Source organism: Anser anser (assembly GCF_964211835.1).
Source record: "Anser anser genome assembly, chromosome: 5".
In the NCBI taxonomy this organism is placed as follows: Eukaryota; Metazoa; Chordata; class Aves; order Anseriformes; family Anatidae; genus Anser; species Anser anser.
In genome coordinates this window covers 1,492,997-1,512,507 of record NC_139725.1, presented here as the reverse complement: position 1 = coordinate 1,512,507, position 19,511 = coordinate 1,492,997, and the positions used below count along the sequence as shown (strand labels likewise).

Here is a 19,511-nt window from a genome sequence, read left to right as displayed (position 1 = left end):
TCACCACTCCGCAAGTTATCACAGTATCACAGATTTCTAGGTTGGAAGAGACCTCAAGATCATCGAGTCCAACCTCCGACCTAACACTAAGTACTCCACTAAACCATATCGCTAAGCTCTACATCTAAACGTCTTTTAAAGACCTCCAGGGATGGTGACTCCACCACCTCCCTGGGCAGCCCGTTCCAATGCTTAATAACCCTTTCAGTAAAGAAGTACTTCCTAACATCCAACCTAAAACTCCCCTGTTGCTTATGATTCTTCTTATGATTCTTCTCAGTTCCTCTCAGCACAAAGCCATAGCAGAATCTACCAGTGTCAGATACTTTCTCCCATATTGTTACTGGAAGCAGCAGGACCAGGAAGTACCTAGCACTGTTCTCAAGTCCTTTGCCCAGCACCTGAGGCTGCACTGACTGCAGCTGCCCCAGAAGGAGCAGATCCCAATTTACCTCTTGACAGGACAGCAGCTACCTGAAACCCAGTTGAAGAACCAGAAGAGACTAAAAATGGGTTTCCTTTACTGACCCCTCCCCCTCAGATGCATGTGCTTCCACTAACTTTGAGAAGTTGCAAGACAAAACACTCTGAAGGCAGAATGTAGGAGTAAGGATAGGTTAGTTTTTAATCATTCTAACATGAATACCATGGTGGTGATGAACTAACAGCCTACTTGAAGAGATTGTTTTTAAGATACACAGCCTCTATCTGACACTCCTAGTTCAATGAACACCACCGAGCTAATGCTGCACCTTCCTATAAAGGAGAAACAAGAAATGCAGGTGCATGAGTTTGCTAGGGCCTGCCTGGGTTGCCATGACTATGCCAATTTCTGCTGATAAAAGATGCTTTGATGCTACATCACATTTGTACTGTCAGGCATAAACAACAGTCCTGGACTGAGTTTCACAATAGATATTGACCCTAGTATTAGACGATTAAAATATAAGTACTTGAGAACACCCCTCAGTCTCCCCTACCCTCATTCCTTTTGTACTTCATCCAGTTAAGACAACGAGACAAGCATTTTCACTTTCCTGCTCTTGTCTACTGGATCAAAACTCTGGGTACAAAGTGCTAGTTTCTGCAAGGTGTTTTATGTACACACCAAAACATCTCTGGCTTCATTAAAAAATTGAAAACACTAAGGTAATGAGAAAAAGTAAAACAAAAGAATAATGCAAAGTAGTTTAAATACTGAAGTCTAGAATATACTTTAAATATATGTAGACAATATTTAAATCAACTGAGATAGATTTAGTGATGCCAAAGCCAAGTTTGCACCAGGTAGTGTCCAACACTCACAGGTGCGCATGCATGCACAGCTCTTTGTGGAGAGATGGCAATCACTTTTCCCAGCCTGACGTTTCAGGTGCTTCACCTCTCCACCTTCCTCCTGGCTCCTCAGGCCTCCAGATCTCTCTCCCCAGGGGTGGCAGACATGACCCTGCTTTCTAGCACAGCACAGGCACAATGGCAGGAGGGGACACCTTTGTTTGCCTGTCCTTGAAAAGTTGTGAAACTACAAGAGATCATTAGAGACGCTCCAAGGCAGCTTTCACACAGTCTTTGGCTTTCTATTTCCTTAAAGGTCATGTAATAAGATAACGAAGCCTGCACATTCAGAGGGGCAGAGGCCTAGTGACATTATTTTGTTAGTGGGGAGCTAATGCTTAAATGGAGGGCACATGGCAACATCCCACTGTGTAAACAGCTGCAAAGCCTTCCTTTTCTTCTGAAACAGGTTTTAAAGCATCACATGCCTCTGCCTCCAGCATGTTTACAGAATCATCTAGGTTGGAAGAGACCTCCAAGATCACCTAGTCCAACCTCTGACCAATACTAACAAGTCCTCCACTAAACCATATCACTAAGCTCTACATCTAAACGTCTTTTAAAGACCTCCAGGGATGGTGACTCAACCACCTCCCTGGGCAGCCCATTCCAATGCCTAATGCCTGTTTTAAGGCTACAGCCGTCCGTACTTAGTAATTTCTGTCCAGTTTAATTACTCTTTCTTGAATAAATACTTAAAGCAACTTTGAACAGTCATCGTTTATTATCCCAGCTTTACTGCTGGCAGCTCCTTAGGAATTAAGGTATTAAAGAAACTCCTATCCGTAAAACTTGTAGTGCTAACTAGATTAGTTACAGTTTCTGTAAGCAGTATCCTCCAACATTACTCTCAAACCTTTGAGAAATACAGCTCTGCAGTAATACATGATCTATAAAAGTATCCGTGGCCATTCATGAGAAAAATACAGGCTTTGCTCTTTGTCTAAGTGCTCAAACATCATTTCTTCCTCCATTACTTTTGAAGATTCAACCATCATCTGCAACTTGATCTGTTGAAGCAATTCATCCTTAGAGTTCAAGTATAATATATTTTATGCTTATTTCCCTTTTAAGGACAATCTTCACAGCCTTCAAAGTCAATCCAGCCAGACTGACAGTTTCTCCAAGGCCTCCAATACAGCAAAGTCATCCAGTCAGACTTGAGGACATCCAAATCAACTCTTGCGACATCTCCAAGTGTTTCTGGGACACTTAAATGATACTACATTCATATACTTCATAATCTGAACTTTCAGACAGCTATTTAAAATAAAAGTTTTGATTCAGTTTGGTCCTGCAAACCTAGCTTTAATAGCACAAGCCAGAATCATACCAAAAATTTGTTTCCTTTTTATAAATGGAAAATTACACTGTAAAAACATGCATAAGGCTTTAGTCAAAAGGAAAACACTATCTGCTTAACTCTAAAATGGGAAGGGAAATAAATTGTTAAAAACTATGATCTCTGCCTAGTTTTCTCTGTAGTGTTCTAGCAGCTTATTTGTTCGGTCATATAACTCACATTTGATATCACTGACTCAAGGAAAAATGCTAGGAAGAGCCAACAACTTAAAATTAACATTCAGATGTCTAGTTTCTGGTAACAGGGATAGGTCAAGGAATCCGTTTTTCTCTTGGAGGCAAAGCACCCTCTCCTTGAATCGCAAAAAACATTTTTCATGGCTTCCAGTTAAACCATAAGACTGTATGGTGTAAATGACTTGAGTATAAGAGGGATCCTCACCCATCATAGAAAAAGAAAAGATGGTATGATTTCAGCTAACAGAATACTTAACTTTCAACAGTCTTTGAAGTTCAAGATTCAGACACTGTGGAATCATAGCAAACAAATACAGATAATTATTAATCTGCAGTTTGTTAGGCTACTTTGGATTGTTAGACAAAGCAACAGTGTGGCTGAATAAGTGCAGTTTGATTTCCCTCTCTACCCATTCAACTTTGACACCTCCGATAAATTTCAGTACTCATGGCTTGCTCTGTTGCTGAAGCTTGCATTACCTTTCTAGGAGTACATTATGCTTCCTAGAGCACAGAGTAGTATTCTGGAATTCTTAATGAAGTATAAATCCTTGCCAGTTGTATCTGGAAATCTCTTGTTCCTTTAAAATAGGAAACTTGCAAGCATCTTAGCTTTTAGTTGCTGCAGTATTAATTAAAACAGTTGTTACTGGGTGTGAGGAAGCAATCTCAAATCTTTAGTATTGCATGCTTTCAGTCTTGGCTATAAAGCCAGAGAAGTTGAGGTCTGCTAAAGGCATTTTAGCTAGTTTCAAAACCATCTTGTCAATACACAAGCATTACACCTGGAGTATCATCATACAGAAGGATACTAGTCATTTACATTTGTTTTCTGTATTACTTCAGCTCAGCCTTCCCTTCACCGAAAATGAGAGCTGACAAAGATGTGATAGAGCAATAAGCATCTCTAATAGGACCTGAGGTTACATAGCTCCACACAAATACTTAAACCTAGAATCCGAGTCCCTTGATTTAGTCATATTGATTGAGCACAGAAATAAAAGATGAAAATCTCAAGATGTGACTTAACACAACATGAATGCCTGCTGGGATCCAAATGCAGAAGAAGGTTGTGGGGACCACAACCATCTCCCAGCCACCGCAGCTCGGGGGAGGCACTTGGGCAGCTGCAGTCTCCTCCTGCTGTGACACCAGTCACCCTGCCATGAGGTACAGATGCTACCAGCTCTTGAGGGGGCCCTGTGAAGCGTAGCTTTTGATTCAGCATTTGAGAGCTTCTAGGTTGATTTTTCAGTTTCCTCCCCATCCCACAAGCTCATGAAATACAAGCTTTCATATTCAAAGCCTTGTTTAGGAGCTACCATACCAAGCAGCCTAAACACCCAAGCAGAAAGGAGATCCACACCTCAGAGTAAGAAAAGATGAGACTCTTACAGGGCATACGCTTTGCAGCATGGGCCTCAGCAATCCCAATCTTCCACCAATTCAGCAATCTTCCTGAAAAGCCTGCCAATATTTCATTTTCTTTCATTTATCTACTTTTCAAAGTGATATACTTTTCCAGTTGTACTTTACCTTTATAAACCTTTACCAATGTTGAAAGCAAAACATCCTGGCAAGAAAGGCAATGTTTGAAGTCTGGAGATGTCATCACAGACTATCAAATAAAATACCCTAGGGCTCCAAGAAAAATCAAATACCTTCCCACTTAGAAGAAAACAAGAGTTTTATTCCCCCCCCCCCCCCAACTCCATTAATTAACAAAGTATATGCATTATTTACATGTAAAGAATTGGTGCAAGAACAACTTCAGCTTCAGGCAACATGGGAAGATTCAACTGGTCACGAGGATAAATGGAAGGGTGGAGCACCACCGCCCCTTCACATGGGCTACTCCAGAAGTCACCAGTTTAGAAGCATTCAGCACACACTCCGCCAGCACACAGTGGAATATACATGTGCCAGAATGCTCAGAGAAGGAATCCTTGTGTGTCAAGAAAACTGCAACCAAATTGTAACACACTAGAGAGGAAGCCATATCTTGTATTCTCTCTTGATAATCTCAGGATATGAAGAAACGCAGGGTTGAACCTGCCTGTGTATTGTAGAAGAGCAGAACTAGTACAGTGCATTACATTATCAGATGTGCAGTAAATTAACAGTTTAAGGAAATTTGTTCTAAGTAATCAACTACTGTCTTTCTCTGCCTCAGAGGTAAACCCTGGCTATATACTATCTGAACAGGAAGAACACCACAGTCTTAGCTTAGTTGAAAAGTCAAGTAAGCTCTGACCCTCTTATTTGTCCATTTGCCCTGCATCACAATCATATTCTAGATTATTTCCTAAACATTATAACACATTAAATATTTGCATGCGTAATAATTTGTTGCATGCACCAAGGTACCTGTTCTCTACACTCACTGCAGCATACCACATTGTCTATGTAAATAGCAGCAATGAAACTCACTGGCATAAGGAAGAAAAGCCCCAACACAAGCTAGCATGAGCTAACATTCAATTGCTTGCAATTGTGCTGTCCTCTAAAACATAATTAGACAATAGTAAGAACCAGATTCCTATACAGTTTCGAATAGTTTGAGATTAAACTATTTTGCTTCAAGAGGTTGGTTCCTCCACCTGAGAATAACAATAGTCACTAGATAATGGACACAATCAGTCTTCATTTATGGGTTGAATTCTGCTTTTAAATACAGTCTCAGCAAGAGGCACATTTCTTTGTGCTGGAAGACAGAGAAAGCCATGTGCTAAAAGGAAATGCTAACACTTGGCTTGAAACAGTCACTGTTTTGGAAACGCTCAGGGACTGGGAGAAGCGCATACCAGTGGGTCTGATGCACTTAGACAAGAGCTAGAGAACTACCTTATTCACCCTCTTCCTTGCACATCACAGTCATACTCAGAAGGACGGCAGCCTGTTTGCACAAGTTCAGTCCTGCTGTCTTTCAGGGAGTTGAAAAACAGAAAGGGATGTGGGGAGAAAATCAAGTTTAGGATGTTGTTTCTCAGCTATTTTATACTACCAGTTATGTAAGTCACTCAGCTACACTGGAGGTGAGTTCTGTGCTGGGCCACTGGGATTTTGGAAAAAAAAATCTTTAAATAAATTGCGTGCATTTCTGTGATGTACTTTGACCTTTTGCAATTCACAGTTTACAGAAATGTTCCTGACAAGGGGAAAAAGGAAAAAATGTTGCTTTTCTACCCTGAGAAACAGTTGTAAAATGTATACCTATACCATAGAGCTTACAAATGGCAAAACCATGACTAATAAGACTTGGTCTGAAGAATAAAAAATTCTTCTTTATAATTTCTATCAGATGCCAAAGCCCATTCTAAAACGTATTTAAAAAGAATCAGACATTGTTAGGGTAGCTAATGCAGTCAAATTGAAAATTTTGTAAGAGAGGAATGAAGTTGTTTTATTTTTATATTTACTTTTTTAAAAAACATGTATCAAATTGGGGCTAGTGGTTTTAATATTAGAACAGAAGCCCTCGGAACCTAGCCCTCAATTCTGATCAGAGAGTAAGTGTTGTACGTGGCCATTAGCAAACCACCTGAGTTCTCTACCTCATTTTTCTTGTATTTAAAACAGAAGCAATTAGAGCATTTCTGAAAGATACTGCAAAAAGCACTTAATGACGCTTAATTTAGTTAATCTAGATTCACTTAATGAAGAATAACTGATAGTTAAATAACTTTATGGTATTTGAAAATCTCTGCTGTTATGAGGTATTGTTATTCTAATTGTTAATGATAATTTATCTTCCAGTTTGGTTTAAAATACCCAAAAAACTATTCAGCCAAGTTCAGTACTATTGTTGAAAATCAGCACTACTTCTGCAGTGTTGACTTTCTGGTATATTACCTGGGTAGTTTTTTAAACTGTACTATGTTGTGCCCCAGAACAGATATTCTAATATGATTTAATATTGTATTTGAATTACCTGCTTGGAATCTCAAGCTAGCTTTTAACACTGAAAAAAAATAACAACTGTAAAGAACTTTGGCTAGTTTTGGAAGATTCACAACCAGTGCCCATGTTTTGTAAGAGAAGTGTGTTATTCTAACACCCCAAGAATCGAAAGCATAGAGATGTTACATACAAAATCCAAGTTACACTGTTAATGTCAAGACTATAAGCAGGTTGAAAGAAAGCCCAGCAAAGCTGAGCAAGGGGCATAGAAGAGGTTTCAGAGGCAGAGATTTTGGTACAGAGCTCTGCCAAGCCCCACCTCTCATAACGGCTGTTCCTCATACAACAGTCAGTAGCAGCACATGATCCTCTCTCAGTGTAGGATCAGCTCCCTGAGGTTGTAAACTATTATTTCACTAGTCTAACTTTGATTTTTGCTGCCTCAGACTTGCTCAAATATACTTCTTTCATCCAGCTCCTCACTGCTGCTCTGCATGGGCTTATTCACAAAAATATGCTTGTTCATGTGTCTAAGACTTTGTTTGGGCAGGTCACCTCTAAAACCCATGACCATTCTGCTCCGATTTTGTATTAATAAGTAAAATCAATAATCAATCAGTAGAACACTTACTTTGGAAGTTTTATTTCCTTATTCAGAAGTTTTTGCCATCCAAGTGGGAAAAAAAAAAGAAAACTTACTCAAAAACCACATCTGTTAACTTTCATTGTCCCTCCTCCCTCCCCCCATTAGAAATGAACCACCTAGGGAAATGACAGAAGGCTCCTGTGGTTTGCACCCTTTAACATGCCTCAATCAGCTATGAGAAGTTTCTTCATCAATTTTCTTCTGCTTAGCTTTTCTTTGGCCTTCCATACTGGAAATTGCAGCTACTGCTGCACCGTCCTGGGTATAACCTCAGGATCCCATGGCTCTGCTCTGCCCACACAGCTCTACAGCACCCTGTAGTCTAATGGGAGAACGTACAAAATCTGATCATATGCAACAAGAGTCCTAAGCCTAGGTTTTTGGCCTGACAAAAACGCGCCTGTCTATTAAGAGGCCACTAATGCCTCATAGGCAGCAAAGGGAAATCAGAGCTGTGAGGGTTCCTCCTACCATTGCCATTTAGGTATGTGCCTGAGACTGCAGGAACCACTGCAAGCAAGAACACACAAGCACTGCCAACACACTGATTAACATACTACCAAATTCATACTAGTCTCAGAATTAAACGAAGAGGAGCATGCAGGGGAGAAACCACAAAAACAACATTAGTTACGAGGTGCTTTTATCTACTAATTTTTGGGCAGCAATAGGAAAGTCTTTTGCTAAATATTTCTTCCCATATCAGGGCTCAATCTGCAAGTTTTGTTTATCGTTAACACCCAGTGGACACAGATAATGACAGCTTGGATCAAAAGGCAACTTCAGTAGATCTGAATAGGCACAGAGTGAATAAAGTTTCAAAACCTGATGACAAAAAAGATGAAATTTGATGTTTTTAATATCCATTTACATTTATAACATCTAACATATAAAATGGACCAAAAACACCCCATAAATCTTGAAAGCCGACAGAATAATTGAAAATAGTCCAGTCATCTACAGATATTCTGCAACTATAACTTAAGCATGATTCAAGCAATTAAGATTTATTTCTTGAAGAACTGTGTACTAGTTGCATTTCTACTTCTGCTAAAGGCTGGAGTTTCTGGCCTTATCTAACAGTCCACTATGGTATCAGTTAGGAAAATTAAAGCTGACCATACCAGTACAACTATTTAATTTTTATAGCTCAACCCGAGCTTCTAATTAATTATATAAACCCTAGGAAATAGTGTAATCCTAAGCTTCCTAACAATTTGAGCAGACGTGACATAACACAACAAAATATTACCTTATGTAACATGTATGGAAGCATTCCAAAGGTCTGCTTTCTTTAGGTCATATCTTTTTTTTTTTAAAAGAAAGCTTGATATGCATCAGCAAGCTTGCAGGTAATTGTTATGAGACAAGCAGTTAAAACAATGGCTGTAAAATACTCTAATCATACCATGGATTATATAGAAGGTTGGGAGAGTACAGTGGAGATCCAATGACAAACTGGTTCATGCGACTCCACCTAAAAGCATGACACCCAACTAGAGAAGAATTTTCCACTTGTTGTCAAACAATTTCTTAGCCTTTCATTGGCCCAATACAGAGCTCTAAAGATATAGTTTAGCTATGATTTAATTAGTTCTTCACATTTGGGCCTTTCTTCTATTCTTACTCTACAGAGCTCTAATCTATAAAGTCAACCAAGAAAATCAAGCTCTAGTCTAAAAGAGATCTTGAAAGCTTCCTATAGAAAGCAGCTCTTCGACATTTTCCAGGGTGATCTAGATGATCCAGAAAGCACAAAACTACAACTTAAAGCTGTTTGACTATACATGCTCAAAAACATAGAAATATAGACTTGAGATCGCAAAGAACTTCCTTTCCATTTCCATAGAATTAGATACAAAAATATCCCCTCCTCAAAATGCAGTAACGTTTAGTTATCTGGAATATATTTCACTGTATTAACAAGAATCCCTACTTTAGACTAGCTTTTGGTTCAATTCCAACCTCTCCCAAACAAACATCACGCACTAGCAAAACTGCGATTGTCAGTGGACTTGAGCCATGAAAGAGCCCCTTAGTAAGTTCTCACATTCAATAGAACCTATAAATGAACCTGGCTGGCACAGTGACCTCAGAACTAAGCCTTGTATTAAATACATCCAGCTTGTAAAATGCAAAGTCAATACATTTACAGGCAGTTCAAAGTGTGTAGTTAATCCATTCCTCAAAAGATTCTCAGGCAATATTGCAGAAAGGAAACATCAAAATATTAGTGCCTTCTGGCAACAGACATAGTTCTCTTTTTTTTTTTTTTTTTTACATTCCACTAAAAATCACAAGTCACTGGGCTAAACATGCACAATGGATAATAGAGCTCAATTATTTTTTTTTTCCACACATGAATGACATACAGAAGCACAGAAAACAGGGTTGAAACAGACTTAAGCATTTTGATTGTGCTGCACCCAGCTTTCCTTCCAGGTGCAGTCAACTCTCACATAAATAATGAATATCTAACAGGTTCCTGAAGATCTCCTGTAGAAGCTTCACAACCCAGCATTCATTCCAGTACCTCACTACTCCTGGCATTAGGAAAAGCTTTGTAATGATGGTTAACCAAGAGCTCCCCTCCTACTGTTTTAGCCCCTTAAACCTAATAAACACCAAGTAATTCCTCATTTTTTTTCTTCTTCAAAACTTCTGCATAAGTGTGCAGGTTGATTGCATCTCCCCTCTGCATTTTCTTCACTTAAACGCAATCTCCTTTTTCTTTCAAAGGTCACATTTTATTTTTTATGCTGTATTCTAAGCATTCTTTCCCAAAATTCATTGCTCAAGGCAAATCACAGTGGTTCAGGTGAAACTAGGAGCCTTGGATGGAGTGGATTACTTTACATCTGCTACAAAGGATAAATACATCAACTTAAACATCCCCATTTGTATTTTATTTTTTTGAAAAAAATCACATTGACCACCATTTGCATCCACCAGAAGCCTTAGCAACATTTTTAAACAAGTTTTTCCCCTGAAGTATAACAACTATAAAAAACTACTCCTAACTGCATAATTTATCACCTTTTAAATTTATTAAAAATTCATTAGTTTTTTTTTTTCCACAACAGTTTCCATTTTCCAAGTTGGTGGTAGCCCAGCATCACCTGTCAAAATATCATAGTACACATCCTTTCTATTTTACCACCCCTACCAAAAAATAAAGCATGGAATGGTAATCAACCCAGAAACACAAATCTTGCGTAAATTTAGTTAAAACAGCCTTTCTCATTTGATAGCAAATTATTGACAGCAATGCCTTGAATATGCTTTAGCAGCCTACTGATATATTCATTTTAAAATTGTCTCAGCAAGTCCATCTAACAAATAAGACTGCTTGATAAGCATATAAGATGGTATCAAAAACTTTACATGACATCGGCTGGATCTCCACTATCCATGCCATCTGCTACATTTTTCCCAGAGGAAGTGAAGTTGATTTCAGATGATCAGTCTGGGGCAAGTCTGTCTGGATAATCACAGATCTCCTTATCCTACAACTGCTATCAGATGTTTTGAGGAACTGATACTAGTCTAACTAATTTAGACTGGGCAACGTAGGAGACCCTGTTATTTATGTGAGGCAAGAAGAGCTTATGAAACACTTACCTCTTTCAGTATTTGCTTTTTGAGGCACCCCCACTCTCATCCTCCTCTTCTTGTCCTGTTCTGCAACTCCTGAGTGTCAACAGAATGACTGCCCCTGAAACAATAAAGCAAAACAGAATACTTTTATTCTCATTCACATATCCATACTTTTAATCAACATGCTGCTTACAGCACCCTGTTATCTTGCCCACACTTTGTCAGTTCATCTTACAGCTTTAAGCTCCTCAAGGCAAAGCAGCAGAATATCTTGTTTACTTACAATCATGTACTATGGCTCCTATAGTGACTTGACCACTAATTGAAGCTGTAGCTTCCTGTTGTCACAGAAGTAATGTAGTACAACCCCTCTAAATCCAGATTGCTTTCATTTGCTACACATGGTACAAACACAACTATTACAAGTTGTAAGCCCATACAGAAGCTAGTTCCTATGAATATGAAACAAATGCTTTGGAGCACAATTTTATAAGGCATCAGCAACTTCTTGTTAATTAAGTAAACTGAAGCAGAAATAGAGAATACGTATCACACTTTAAAAAAAAATCTGCACTGCACCAGCAACACTTCCTCCATGCACAAATCATTTCTATCTAGCACAGATCAAATACATTTTGTCCACTATGCTAATAGAATGACTTCACTTTCCTCTTATGCCCTGATCTAAATATTTAAGTGACTATTTGGTTAGGTGTATTTTTATCCTTTATCAGGATAATACATGGAGGGGAAAAAAGCTCACCTACTTAGATTTTTATTTTATTTTGGAGACCCAAACCCCCTCCATTTCCTAGTAGGCTTGTTGCATCATGTAGAACTACCCTCCCTTAAATGAGGCCTCAAGCTTGACTCATCATCTTGGCAATGTTTTCAGGTGCAGAAAGAGTCTTGCAATTCAAATCTGAGCACAAAGCCTTAGAAGAACATTTCCTGCATGTCCCCCACCCACTGATTTGTTTTTTTCCTGTCAGTCCATGCTTCTGACAAACATGTTGTGATTTATTTGTTAGCGCTCCCAAGGTGATGAGCAAAATGGTAGAAAGTTATCACACATAATTAGTACAAATATTTTGCCTAAAGGGGAAAAGTTAAGAAAAATCTGCAAAAATTGTCACTCGTACCACACCTTAGAGCTTGTGACAGCAATGAATTAGATTTAGACTTGCTTTGTAATAAACAAGCTGTGAGATGACAAAAAATACTCATCATCATCATCTATATAGCTCATAATAATAATAATAATACAATGTAGAGATGTGACTTCTTTTTTCAAACTGTAAATTAAACACAATTAAACACATTGAAAGTCAAAGCACCTTCTCTTGACACAGCAAGAGAATACAGTATCTTTCACTTCATAGCAGTGCTTAGTAAAGCTTTGTAGTGTAGGTGAATAATTAAGCATGGGGATCTTTCCTCCAAGAATCTCAGGCAAATCAAATGTCTAATTATGGTTCCCAGCCCATTCTGAAATCAGCATTTTAGCCAGCGTGAATAGGTAAAATGAACTCCAGAGGTTTAGTGGTTTGCCCTAGATCACACAGAGCTGATGGCAGCACTGCTGCATAGTCAGAGTTCTTGGAGTACTCGTACTCTCCTGTTCTAACCACAGGACCACACACCCGCATCACCCCATAAACCTGCTGCACTCGAAGTCAGGAAACGTGATTTTAATAAAAACATTTTCAAAATAAGCTCATGTCTCCCCATTTGAAGAAAATACCACAGCCCAGAATAACTGCAGAACTCCATTAAATTTTTGCTGTCAGATTGAGTCATGACTAGAATTTTTAGGCTGTTTGCATTATTGCTAAAAGATGAAATAACTGAAAATTGACTTTTCCATACAGATATTTAGCTACCTACTATATTTGAACATGCAGGCAATAATGGAGGCACCAGAGCAAGTGAGCTGCTGGGGGTGGTGGGGATGCAGAACTTTGCCAGCCTATATTACCCAAGTTACTTCATACAGCTTTGATTTCAGCATTTATGCTCCAGCATTTTTGGATTTATTTTGCCTTTCGCTTACATGGGTGTTTCACAATCAGCAGTGGAAAAAAAACCAAAGGTTTATTTTTAAATTAGAACTTATTTTAAAATCAAATACATGTGCAGGGAACAGTCGGAATACTGACAGTATCCTCTGTTTAAGATCCTAGGCTAGGTTCTTTTTTTTTTTGGTGAACAGAGTCGAAACAGTATTTCCTCACAGAATGCTTGAGTTAGGATTTCACTAAAAGGGTAGAGTCCATCAGAGGCCTTGAAATCCTATTACATATGGCTTCATGAAATTGCAAAATACTATGTTTTTAGTAATCTTTAGGGTAATTTTTTTTCCTGTCTAAAGGCCTAAACTAGGCATCATTTAAATCCTACTTAAGACATTAAAACAGGATTTAAGTTGGATTTTAGTGATTAATAGGACTTATGTGGGACTTTTTGTGGGTCTCTTGTTCCCAGCAGCATATCAGAACAAGCCCACCACAATTTTTCTATACTTTCCCTCTGTGTACAGAATATAAAGTGTACAGTGAGTGAAAGCATCTGTTATTTCCACAGCTATTACTTCACTGTCCAGACAACTAGTTTGTCTGGTTATTTCCAGTCTGTTCCAACACATTCATCAAATAAAGGAAAAAAAGCCCTAAAACGTAAGGAACCCAGCCTCAAACTGCAGCGCCCTAGCAAGGCATTTTCTTAATGGAAGCTGTAATATCAACAATTAAGGAAAACAAATAATTAAACCTCTAATATAATCTGTACTCTTAAAAATTGGCTTCATGTGCAAAGAAAGGTGGGAGCACTCTTGACATTATGGTTCTCACATTTGTTTACCCAGGCCGTCTGCTTCTGGTATCTATTAATTATTTTCTGTGAAGTAAAGGTTACCAGGGACCAATAAGAATCTTACTGGGCCAGGTTTGTACACAACCAGTAGTAAATGCACTCTATAGTAAGTGTTTTAGTTAACTGAACAATGAAACATGGTCACTAAATGAGTTTCTATCTTAAGGTAATACTTAGCTGCTCTTCCTCCTTATTTTGCTGTTCGTACATTAGAAAACAAACAGCAAAATGGAAGGAAATTACCGCAAGTTTATCTGCTCAATGGTACGGGGAACAGGGACCCCAACTCTCACAAAACGAATTCAGAATAAATTTAACTTGTGTATGTAAAGCAATCGGTTCTTGGATATTCTTGCACTGGCCGAGGGTCAGCTTTGTTTATAACATGACCACCCACCCTCGCTATAGACTAAATCTTACATAAACAAACCCAGACAGTAGGATTAAAGGATAAACATAACTAATGCTTAGATTCAGAGTTTATGATGAATGAAAAAGAGCCAGAGCACAAAACACCACAGTAAAACAAAAAAAGGCCAAAAAAAGCACCATGCACATATATTTACTTTCCAGCCTGTCCAAAACATATTTTCTTTTAAACATATTTTCTTTTAAAAACTGACCTAAGTTTCATCCAGCTGATTCCTTAACTTGTGTTAGTTTTTCCCCTTATTATTGCTTAATAGGAACATGTTATCAAAATAAAGCTATAGAGAGAAATAATGTTAGTAGTAAATGAATAGCTATGAGAACCTGCAACTCTATAGCTTCTTCATTCAAGCCTGTGCAAGAGAAATCATTCTGACATTTGATGAGAACAGTGAAATGACCACTGTTCACTGCAAGGCACATGGCAAACGTAGGCTTCCCCCCCCCCCCCAATTCAAATATAGAAGATATTTCAGATTGCATTACAGCATTCAGTTTAGGAAAAATCACTTTACCACGCAGGAATGCTAAACAAAGACAAAATAGTGAAACCCAGAAAAGTACATAGAAGAGTATGATGTGAGCAACAGTATGATGTGAGCAACACAATTTTGATTACTTCCAAACTATTATGGTTGGAGTCATGGAAAAGGGTATTAAAGAACACATTAGAAATTCATACATCTTGCTTTCAGAAATTAAATAACCTAAATATCAGAAAGTCATTCAGGATTCTAATAAGATTTCAGTATTTTTATAAAAGTTATTAACATATCTGAGTAGAAATGATAGACAAGCTTAGCATTTGTGATGACAGAATTACATTTGACCATCACGTTAATTATCTTATTACCAAATGTTTGTTTGCCTATGTTGATGCAAGTTGCTTTTGTCACTGCGAAATCTACTTTCAAGTCCCTACTTCTCAAAGTAGTGTGAGCTGCTCCAAGACAGCACTTAAGTCACAGAACTGCCAAATTTCACAAGAAAAATCAAGTCATTCTTTATCCACTTTCCAAAATCAAGGATGGGGTACAACTTTGTCAATTATCAATTTATGGAGCTCATTTTCTCATACACTGACAAACACCAGGAAGCATAATCTGAATGTCTACAGAGATATAATTTACTATTTGGGAAAATAATAGGGAAAATAGTTTTGTTTTACAAAACTACCTAGCCTATTTGTGACTTCCAGGCAAAAAGATGGTGAATCAACCTCATCAAAAAAACAAAAACAAAAAAACATATTGGAAGAGTGGATTAAAAACTTCCCAAGACATTTTGGAAAAAAGTCATAGCCCCAGCATGAGGAAGAGGTTCTGTCCTGGGTTCTAAGAGCCCTGTGACAGATTCTGGAAGTTTGCAAAAAAAATCTGCACATTCAATTTTTTTTTTTTTTTTTTTTTTTAAACTTTCCCTTCCAGGATAAGTATTGAACTAAAGCAATTTTTAACTAACTGAAAAGTCAGTGCCTATTTCAGATATGATGTATTAAATCTGGAAAAGCATTTTCAAGAAATTAACAAAAAAATGCAGCAATAGGATAGTGCCTCTGCAGTTGCCTGTCTGGAGTCAATTTAAAGTGTTGCATATGCAGGCTGAGATTAGGCTTTCTTTTTTTTCCTCCCTAAAATTCCTTTTGATATTGATTTTCGTGCAAAGAATTTGGGAACAGGCTTTTTTCATAACTCCTCTGAGAACACCGATGTTCAGAATGCATTCACGTGTCAGAAAGATGCAGTGATGAGAGGAGTTCCTTCAGAACATCTATGACCAAAATGAACTGATAGTGCGGACTGTAGCCAACAGATAGCTGTAAATTGTAGTCACTTCCACAGCAGTGTTCACTTACATATTTGCGGTGTCTAGGGGCACATCAGAAACCTTTTTTTTTTTGTATTAAGTTCAGCTTTCTCAGTAGTCAGGGGAGTAAAACGCTTGCTTTCCTTTTTACACTAATGACCTTTTAACAGCCACATACAGATACTGAGTAAGTGTTTGTGGGAGCAGGGAGAAAGAGCAATAAATAATTTTAATTAAATTCATTTAGTCACAAGTGTGAAATTATCTCAGTATTCAATTTTTCACAGACAACTCTCTCATATGTATAAACAATCCCAGAACTGAGGACAAGCTAAAACATTTACTTTCCCTATTCTAATTTTCTTTCCCTTTACCAACCTTTCAGACAAGGTCTCCCCACATTTACACAAGAGCCATCTGGATCTGCTTTCCTTCAAACAAGTTTCTACTGGCAAAGCTTTCACAGGTGAGCAACTTCTTCAAGGTCTACAAGGAGTTGGAAACCTTTCTAAAAGGCCTTATGACTCCATAGAGGCCTTGTATTGTATCACAGGTGTAGCCTCCACTGTGTGCACAAATAAGTTTCCTCTCACTGTATCCATAAACACCATTAAAAAAAAAAGTCAACATTCTTGGCAAAAAGATTGAGACACTTGCAACCACCTCTGTTAACGTTTGGCTTGCAGATGGTAACCAGTTCAAATGCAAAATTAACACTGGCATATTGCTGGAACCAGCAAGCTCTCAGCATACTGACATCTTATGAGAAGTGCAGAGCAATTTAAGTATGAGATCAAACCAAACAATTCTTCCAAAGAGAAATGAATCACCAAAAACCTCAAAGTAGGAAGAAAATTAGAGCAACACTTTTTCATAAGAGCAAGTAATTGAGGGAAGTTTTAATAATGTTGCCAACTTGTATAGCAAGAAATGCTAATACCTACTAAAAGAGCACTCTTGATAAATAGCTATGTTGAAGCAGCAAAGATATTTGTCTAAAGATTAAGAGTGATCTGAAAAAGGAGGATGAATGTGACTACCAAGAAAAATGAGATATGCTGTTGAAAAATAACCAAGTTTAAAGTTTTTTTTTTCCTTAAGTACAGATGGAGGCATACAAATTTGTTTCCTAACAAAAAGCTGGCTAATTAAAAAAATTACCTAAGTCCAAGAGAAACTACAGGTAATGACAGGAAATTGTAGCTGGTCATTTATGCCATAACAGAAACACACATTAAAACTGTCAGCCCAAAACAATGACTATCCATCTTATTGAAATATCCTGCAACAAAGGCTATGAAATACCACGTGTAGACATCCTTACTGGTGCCAATATTATATGATGCCATCTACAGACCAAGGAGGTTGCATGCTACATTTTCACTGACTGCTTGATTGAATGCATGCTCTGGAGTAAAAGGCACAAGGCTTCTCATCCCAACAGCAGAGCTCCTCTGCTAGCACTTCAGAGAACGAAAGGTAAAAGAACTGCTCCCGCACTCTGTCATTCTGTGCTGAATGTAAAGCACAGTTTTCCTGCTTGCTCATGAAGTTCCTACAGCTCTCAGCTATGCTATTTACACCATGTCAGCTGTGAAGTAATTGCTGCCTCAAAGGAAGCAGAAAGGTCAGTAACTCATTTCACATCAAGTAGTGAGTAACCAATGCAAACAGGATCGTGTCAAGGCTTCTCTGCGGCTGGAGCAAGCCTCCATGAGAACAAGGGACTGGGACCAGCTGCTCTTCTGGCAGGAACAGGAAGAGGAAAGGGAATTAAGAGCAACATTGAGCAAACTGAAGAGTTACCCAGATGGGAAGTGGAAGTGTTGGGCAGCAAGCATTGCTTTTGGGGTGGCTCTGCCTCCAGATGGGTCATTTTAAGAAAGGCACTGGAAAGCTTAAGAATGTATTAACATCAGCATCAAAGGATTTGACAACACTTCTAATCACATGCCTGCCAACTGCTAGACAACGTACCTTAAAACTTTTTTCTTCACTGTGTCAAAAATAAAAAAAAGCAAAACATAACCTACAAACCATACTATTTTTAAATAGTACTAACATTACTTACTATATTAGTGTGACCTTGCCCAGTGGTCAGTATATAATGACTGCAAAGTAATGTAATGGAAGTAAACAAAAGCTATACACAAAGCGAGACTTAACTCCAATGACTAAAACCACTAAGCTGCATAATTAAAATGTTGACGAAGAACTGCATTCCACTAACACTTTTTTCCCCATATCGCTCTTCTTCAAGAAGAAAAATTTCTTCTAATCAAAGAGCTTTCAGTATTAAGTCTCTGACTGTCATGGTACGTTAAGGCTTTTTGTATTTATTTCATAATGTCAGTAGCATTCCGACATAAACATGAAATGCAATAAATGGTAAGCATCATCTCTTCACAAAACACACAAACTAATCATTGCTCCTGCAGTTGTTTTACTGCCAAATAAAAAAAAACAAACAAAAAAACCAAACAACACATTTTCAAAGAGTATAAGCGAGTTAGATGATCATAGGGCTCCCTAAAGAAGTTCAGAGGGAAATTCCAGATATGACATATCCAGTTATTCAAGAAGACAATTCCCACTTATAATTTTCGGTTTCAAGACTTAGATCCCTCCTCTCCTAATTAGCTTAAAAATTAGTGTTTTGCATCATTGAAATGTTTACCTATATTATCCAAAAGGCAATAGAACACAACTGTAAAGTACAACAAATATACTTGTTATGCTAGATGATTTTCACATCTCTTTCAAGCTTATTTTATTCCAGGTTCCCATACAAAGGCAGTCAGAGAAAAACTATAGGAAACCTACTACCACCTCTTAGGCTAGCTCATTGAAAAGCTATTAATCACTTGATGCAGAAACTCTGATCTTGCATAATATGTGCTTTTCAGTGCCTGGTTCAAAAGTACAGAATGCAGAAATTTCTTCAAGTTCTCATTGCCTACAGCATGTGTGGTAGAGCCTCAGCCTTACCTGAAAACCCTCAGCAGCAGGAAGGGCTCAAGTGAAGAGGCCTAATCTAGCATCCACTGCATTTAGAAGGTTTCCAAGGCTGCACCAGTCTTGGAATTAGACTTGCATTCCTTCAAACATTTTTGTCAAATATATGTCAACCAAGTAAACTGACTTTGTAAAGCAGAAAATTATACATACTTATTTCAGAATAAGATGTTCCATATAATATTGTGGTTTGCCCAAAGGCATAGGCAAAGCCTTACAAAATAACCTTGCTGTATTACCATACATGCTGCACTTACTGTAGGAATGGGTCTCTGAAAAGTTTTAATAACTTTTATGTGGTTATAAACAGAGAGCTTTGCTGCATCGTCTGGGAGAGGAATGAGATTGAGAAGAAGTGAGAGCCCACTAACAA

General features: G+C 38.1%; 1 long non-coding RNA gene across 17 annotated transcripts in view; it reads right to left on the bottom strand.

Moving 5' to 3' along the window:
• The window catches only part of LOC310899701, a 158,142-nt gene that overhangs the window by 76,144 nt on the left and 62,487 nt on the right, over positions 1-19,511 (bottom strand). For all 17 annotated transcript variants that reach the window (XR_014584551.1, XR_014584552.1, XR_014584553.1 and 14 more), the window contains one exon: positions 11,042-11,135. This is a non-coding gene — a long non-coding RNA (uncharacterized lncRNA). The remainder of the gene's footprint in view (positions 1-11,041; positions 11,136-19,511) is intronic.